We start from the raw sequence: 7,925 nt of genomic DNA, 5'->3' as shown, positions 1-7,925 counted from the left end.
GTCGGAGAGTCGAAGGAGACTCATTCGCGTGCTACCATGAACTAATACATATTTCCGAGTTTTTGACACGTTCTGGGACATTCTTATGAACCTAATACAACTATATTTTACAATATTCGCTGTTATTTACATATAACACAGCACTCTCTCAGGATGAGTGTGTCTTGCGTAAATGCAATTCATTTATGCACACGATATCGTTACAGTTCGGAAGCGCTGTAACAGATGTGGATAAAAAGGCCATTCCTATTTGAGGGCAAAAAGTACCTTGGTTAGCGCAGACCAGCGGCCATTTTTATAGCCATTCGAACATGTCTTACTGTAAGTGTTACAGTATATTAAACAAGGTATGAACGATTATGTTAGGTCTGTTCATTTGCTGTAATATGCTGAGTGTCATCTCCTTACCCATACATTGGGAGCCCTGTGTACCGAGCGACTTGACGTAGTGTTATTCGCAATGTTTGCTTCAATAGCACATGCTTATATTCCTCTGATTGTATTGTTGATTTCTACCCGTTTGTAATTTACATAATCACGGATCAAGATAGCTGTGCCACCGTAACCGTCGTATCTATCGGCTCGTACAACTTGAAAGCATGTTACGATGAAATTTTCATCAGGGGCTAGCCATGTTTCACTACTGGTACAAAATTTAATGTGATTATTTTGCCCCAGGTTTAGCAGAATCGTTTCATTGCTTCTTATTGACATACACTATGTGATCAAAAGCGTCCGGACACCTGCCTGAAAATGACTTAAAAGTTCGTGGCGCCCTCCATCGGTAATGCTGGAATTCAATGTAGTGTTGACAGCTTCCACTCTCGCAGGCATACGTTCAATCAAGTGCCGGAAGGTTTCTTGGGCAATGGCAGCCCATTCTTCACGGAGTGCTGCACTGGGAAGAGGTATCGATGTCGGTCTGCGAGGCCTAGCACGAAGTCGGCGTTCCAAAACATCCCAAAGGTGTGGTATAAGATTCAGGTCAGGACTCTGTGCAAGCCAGTCCATATCAGGGATGTTATTGTCGTGTAACCTCTCCGCCACAGGCCGTGCATTATGAAAGGGTGCTCGATCGTGTTGAAAGATGCAGTCGCCATCCCCAAATTGCTCTTCGACAGTGGGAAGCGAGAAAGTGCTTAAAACATCAGTGTAGGCCTGTGCTGTGATAGTGCCACGCAAAACGAGTGCAAGCCCCCCTCCATGAAAAACACGACCACACCATAACACCACCACCTTTGAATTTTATTGTTGGCACTACACATGCTGGCAGATAACGTTCACCGGGCTTTCGCCATACTCGCACTCTTCAATCCGATCGCAACATTGTGCACCATGATTCATCACTCCACACAACGTTTTTCCACTGTTCAATCGTCCAACGTTTACGCTCCTCACATCAGGCGAGGCGTCGTTTGGCATTTACCGGCGTGATGTGTTGGTTATGAGAAGCCGCTCGACCATGAAATCCAAGTTTTCTCACCTCCCGCCTAATTGTCATAGTACTTGTAGTGGATCCTGATGCAGTTTGGAATTCCTGTGTGATGTTCTGGATAGATGTCTGCCTATTGCACATTACGACACTGTTCAACTGTCGGCGGTCTCTGTCAGTCAACAGACGAGGTCGGCCTGTATGCTTTTGTGCTGTACGCGTCCTTTCACGTTTCCACTTAATTATGACATCGAAAACAGTGGACCTAGGGATGTTAAGGAGTGTGTAAATCTCACGTACAGACGTCACAAGTGACACCCAATCACGTGACCACGTTCGAAGTCCTTGAGTTCCGCGGAGCTCCCCATTCTGCTCTCTCACGATGTACACTCCTGGAAATTGAAATAAGAACACCGTGAATTCATTGTCCCAGGAAGGGGAAACTTTATTGACACATTCCTGGGGTCAGATACATTACATGATCACACTGACAGAACCACAGGCACACAGACACAGGCAACAGAGCATGCACAATGTCGGCACTAGTACAGTGTATATCCACCTTTCGCAGCAATGCAGGCTGCTATTCTCCCATGGAGACGATCGTAGAGATGCTGGATGTAGTCCTGTGGAACGGCTTGCCATGCCATTTCCACCTGGCGCCTCAGTTGGACCAGCGTTCGTGCTGGACGTGCAGACCGCGTGAGACGACGCTTCATCCAGTCCCAAACATGCTCAATGGGGGACAGATCCGGAGATCTTGCTGGCCAGGGTAGTTGACTTACACCTTCTAGAGCACGTTGGGTGGCACGGGATACATGCGGACGTGCATTGTCCTGTTGGAACAGCAAGTTCCCTTGCCGGTCTAGGAATGGTAGAACGATGGGTTCGATGACGGTTTGGATGTACCGTGCACTATTCAGTGTCCACTCGACGATCACCAGTGGTGTACGGCCAGTGTAGGAGATCGCTCCCCACACCATGATGCCGGGTGTTGGCCCTGTGTCCCCCGGTCGTATGCGCTCACCTGCACGGCGCCAAACACGCATACGACCATCATTGGCACCAAGGCAGAAGCGACTCTCATCACTGAAGACGACACGTCTCCATTCGTCCCTCCATTCACGCCTGTCGCGACACCACTGGAGGCGGGCTGCACGATGTTGGGGCGTGAGCGGAAGACGGCCTAACGGTGTGCGGGACCGTAGCCCAGCTTCATGGAGACGGTTGCGAATGGTCCTCGCCGATACCCCAGGAGCAACAGTGTCCCTAATTTGCTGGGAAGTGGCGGTGCGGTCCCCTACGGCACTGCGTAGGATCCTACGGTCTTGGCGTGCATCCGTGCGTCGCTGCGGTCCGGCCCCAGATCGACGGGCACGTGCACCTTCCGCCGACCACTGGCGACAACATCGATGTACTGTGGAGACCTCACGCCCCACGTGTTGAACAATTCGGCGGTACGTCCATCCGGCCTCCCGCATGCCCACTATACGCCCTCGCTCAAAGTCCGTCAACTGCACATACGGTTCACGTCCACGCTGTCGCGGCATGCTACCAGTGTTAAAGACTGCGATGGAGCTCCGTATGCCACGGCAAACTGGCTGACACTGACGGCGGCGGTGCACAAATGCTGCGCAGCTAGCGCCATTCGACGGCCAACACCACGGTTCCTGGTGTGTCCGCTGTGCCGTGCGTGTGATCATTTCTTGTACAGCCCTCTCGCAGTGTCCGGAGCAAGTATGGTGAGTCTGACACACCGGTGTCAATGTGTTCTTTTTTCCATTTCCAGGAGTGTATAATGACTACTGAGGTCACTGGTAAGAAGTACCTGGCAGCACAATGCACCTAATATGAGAGACGTTTGTTTTGGGGATGTCCGGATACTTTTGATCACGTAGTATAGCATTCCACTGCAGTATATCCACTGTCAGTCGCGGCTTATGGTTTCCATACTGGGGAGGCTTGCGACATTAATCGATCATAACCAACCTAGTCGTCTGGCTACGCTAGAGATCTGCATGTCACCCCAATCAAAACTTCAGGGGCGGGGGACAATATCACACTCTTGCCAAACGTTTCCATACTATGTCTTCTTTCCGTTTCTAAATCAAATACTAAATAATATCTAAAGCTAGCTCCATGTTAAAATCTCGGTAGTTTATTTATCTCTGGACGCCGTATTTCCCGACAATTTAGCACAACCAATCGTATTAAAAGACGCGTTTTGGAGAGATTTGTAAACGTCCGAAGTTTTCAGATGAAAGCACCAAAAACATTGAGGGTGCAGCGAAGCTAACATATACCGCGTTAATGTTTGTGTGCACAGATGGCGGCGTTTGAGCTCACGTGAGGAAGCAGTGATGTTTCCGTGACGTCACGGCTCTTGTGCTGTGACATGAGCAACCGCCATGCTAATTTACATACCGCACTTGTCGTACTATTACGGATTTAGTGCATTTTAAGTGATTTTGCGCATGGAAGCTCTCTCCCTAAAGTGTAGTTCTTGGTACAGTTTTTTGTGCTAAAGTGTCGGCAAATTTGACATGTAGCATAACAGGCGATGCTATGAATGAGGATGCGTTTTGGAAAATGTAATGTCACTGGCTAAACGTGTCATTACCCCTTTTATGCACTTAATTTCGTAAGCTAAACTGATTGGTACAACGAAGGAATAGTTTCTTAGTATCTGTTAATGCACTTTCGCTTACCTTAAATCATTTGTTTGTAGATGAAATCAGCTCGTCTCCCCTTCCGCGCCGTAAAATGGTCTGTGACCATTTGATTGAAATTTGGCTGATTCGGAGTTCTTTTTCGAGAGAACACATCGTAAGTGCACAAAGTCTTTCCTCATTCATAGTACTACGCGTAAATGTTACCACTCGCTTTAATGCAGATAAGCAGCAGCAAAGGTTACTACTATATGCATAAGTTTTAACAGTTTTTGCCAAGTTGTTTTCATAAAGTAAGTTCAGCAAAGTACCTGAAACTTTAATAAAATCATTGCGGCTGTGTAGGACATTCAGCACGGCCGACTAACATTAAAAGCTAACTCCATGACAAAATAAATCGCTAGCTTATCATTTCGCGCTGTATTTTCCGACAGTTTGCCCCAATAAATCATATTAAGACACCCTGTGGAGAGATCTTTAATGCGATATATGTCCGCCATGCACATTCAGTTAATGATGTAGGTCTTCACACTAGTTTAAGCAAATTTATAGCTACATTCAGTTCTTATTCTGGGAAAACAATTTTGTTTGGAAAACAGTGACGGTTCAAAGAACTGTGCAACTGACAAGTGATCATTAAAATTGAATAGATAACTGATTTGAGTCGTCATGCGGTCACAGACGTCACGTGCACACACCATTCTTGATTCAGTGAATGAAACGTCCCCAATTTGCAGTTGACTCTTCCTGCTCGCAGTGATAGTCATTCGTCAGTGTCTAGCGAGGCCCAAACATGCTGGAGTGAAGCTGCAAACTGAGGTACATAGCCAACAGCTTTCACTGCATCAATATTCCTTTGCTGGATCTGGTTGAACAGAACGTCACAATGAAGCTCCGTGATTTGAAATTCCATCTGGTGACCTGAGGAGAAGTAGGACCACGTTTCTTTACTATGTCAAGGATGGCTGTGCGTTTAGTAAACTGGGAAAAAATGTACAAATTCCTTCCAAGTTGGTGAAGAAGATCCGCACTTGCTTATTGCCTGCCACACAGCGTTCGACAATTAAATTTAAATGATGTGCATAACAGTGAATGAATTGAGCATTTTTATACACCTCTTTAATTCTCATCTGAATTCCACTTTTGTGGCCATTCATAACACGAGCACCGTTGTAACACTGAGCTATTAGTTTCTCAGATGTTTCATTTTAGTAATTTTCTCTAGCTCGCTGAGAACAGCTACAGTTTCATCTTGTACAGTGTGACTTTTCGGTCGTACAAAGGATCGATAGCAAGGAAATTTATCTTCGACAGTTCATTCCTGATCAGATTTAGGTATACCTCGCAAATTGATTCCAACAGTTCATTTTGAATTGTTTTGCAAAAGCCTAAGAAAACCCGTTTTTCTGATTTTTCGATGAGGTGCTTCAAGGCATAAAGTTCTGCAATCAGATAAACTACTCCTCGAAAAATTCCTGGGTTCTTATAATTTTATGTTTCGTCATGGCCCCTTAAGGCCAGCTCGAATTTGCCATAAAATTTAATGCAGTGTATCTGGTTACTCAAGATATACTTTTTTTGAGACATTTTCGTGGTATGTCTTTGTGCCAACTAGACAGTGCTTACCACCGTAACATAATGTCGACTTTCCCTAGCATTGCAAATGCAATAAAAACATTTCAATCATTTTCACTGGACTCTTCTTTTTTCACCTTTGCGTGAAATTTTTTTAAGTCTGTGATATCATCCTACATCGACATATATACTATACTAGCCACCAAGCGGTGTGTGTCGGAGGGGACCATTCGCGCGGAAGTCGTATCCCCCCCCCCCCCTTTCTGTTCCACTCACGGATCGCGCGAGAGAAAGACGACTGTCTGAACGCCTCAGTACGAGCTCTAATTTCCCTTATATTTGAATGGTGATCATTCCGCGATATCAAAGTTGCTGGTAATAATATATGCTCTACATCCTCGGCGAAGATTGGATTTTGGAATTTAGTGAGCAGCTCCTTCAGTTTAGCGCGTCGTCTATCTGCAAGTGCGTCCCACTTCAAACTAGTCTAAGCATTATAATTACTGTTTGCCACAAGATAGGTGAAACAGAAAAACACGTTTTTCACTCCACGACCACTCAGCTGCGTTGCACCTTGTTCTGTTAAAATTTGCCGCGAGGGGTAGCCGAGCGATCTGAGGCGTCTTGTCACGGTCCGCACGGCTTTCCCCGTCGGAGGTTCGAAGTGTGTGTGTGTGTGTGTGTGTGTGTGTGTGTGTGTGTGTGTGTGGTCCTTAGAGTAAGTTAGATTAAGTAGTGTGTTAGCTTAGGGACCGATGACCTCAGCAGTTTGGTCCCATAAGACCTTACCACAAATTTCTGTTAAAATTTCTTGTATACCCTTGCCCGAATTTATACTATTTTTGTTCTTGATTGATTTTCAGGTCAGATCTGGCCGTCCCAAGGTCCTTCACTTTCCTCCTATCGGCTTGTTCCATATTCTTACCTGCTAAATTACACACTGCATTCATACTGAGCTGACGTTGAATTCATGATATGCTGCAGTTATTCGGAAGGTAGCATAGCTCACTTCACTCAGCCACAATACTCTCACAAAAAGAAACACAATCACAAAAATAACGCACGTCCCGGGTCTACTATATTTCCGAACGGGGTCGAAAACTGGATGGTGCCTCCCCCCCCCCCCCCTCGAGCATTTGAAATAGGACGTCAAAAATTAAAAAAAATAGGTTTTTCAAAAATTTCATTTTGTAGCGCACATCTTTCTCTGATGAGTTTGATAAACGAAACACTATATGTACGGGGAAATGTAAGACACGTTATTTGGTGTTAGGTGTGCCACAGTGCAGTGCCACTCCTCTTCACACAGTATTCTTCTGTCACATGTCACTGTATTTCGCTCCGCGGAATTCAAACGTGTATATTTTGTAGTGGAAGCCATCAAACCTATATCCAGGACAGTGGAGATCAAAACGTGCTGTGATGGCTCTCCTGCTCTGAGTCGGCCGTTATGACAAAAACAAACCTCACATTTATTAATGGGTGGGATTATTTGCAAATTTCTAAAGAATTATTATTCTCCTGATCACAGTCGCCGGCCGGAGTGGCCGAGCGGTTCAAGGCGCTACAGTCTGGAACCGCGCGACCGCTGTGGTCGCAGGTTCGAATCCTGCCTCGGGCATGGATGTGTGTGATGTCTCTAGGTTGCTTAGGTTTAAGTAGTTCTAAGTTCTAGGGGACTGATGACCTCAGAAGTTAAGTCCCATAGTTCTCAGAGCCATTTGAACCATTTTTGATCAGTCTTTATTATCTGTTAGGTAATAACTTCCTCGTTTTGTGACATCAAAATTAAATACAGGAAACATAAAACCAGCAAAGACAAGATACAAGCAAGACAGTACACATTTCTTCATTACGTAGGTCCTTGCATGTTTTTTAATCTCTATCTTGCCACACGTTTACACGATATGCTTTCCTTTCTGCGAAGGAATCTATTACCTCATCAAAGTTCGTCAAACGTTCTGCTACATGAACAATCTGAATGTCGTTGTCTGATACTGAAAAAGCTGTTTATACGAATACTAAGACTGGTGTGGTTTCTCGATTTGATTACGTCTATTTTGTGACCAACTACCAGATAAAAGGAAATACGTCTTTTTAATATTGCAGCATTTGTAAGACACGCCGGATGAGCGAGACTGTTTTGGCACAAATGGTCATTGTTATGTACTTCATTTACATAAATAACAGGACAGAATATAATTCATAAAGTACCAATATCAAATGCCTATTACACCAAGGTTCATGTT

General features: G+C 45.1%; 1 non-coding gene across 1 annotated transcript; it reads left to right on the top strand.

Moving 5' to 3' along the window:
• Nucleotides 1–7,213: 7,213 nt before the first annotated feature.
• On the top strand, nt 7,214–7,297 carry Trnas-gga. Its single transcript is given in 2 exon segments — nt 7,214–7,253; nt 7,263–7,297. It is a non-coding gene; the product is annotated as a tRNA-Ser (tRNA).
• The last annotated feature ends 628 nt before the right edge of the window (nt 7,298–7,925 follow it).

This window comes from Schistocerca piceifrons, chromosome X, assembly GCF_021461385.2.
Source record: "Schistocerca piceifrons isolate TAMUIC-IGC-003096 chromosome X, iqSchPice1.1, whole genome shotgun sequence".
In the NCBI taxonomy this organism is placed as follows: domain Eukaryota; kingdom Metazoa; phylum Arthropoda; class Insecta; order Orthoptera; family Acrididae; genus Schistocerca; species Schistocerca piceifrons.
The sequence above is the reverse complement of the archived record's forward strand: the minus strand, read 5'-3'. Positions and strand labels throughout refer to the sequence as shown.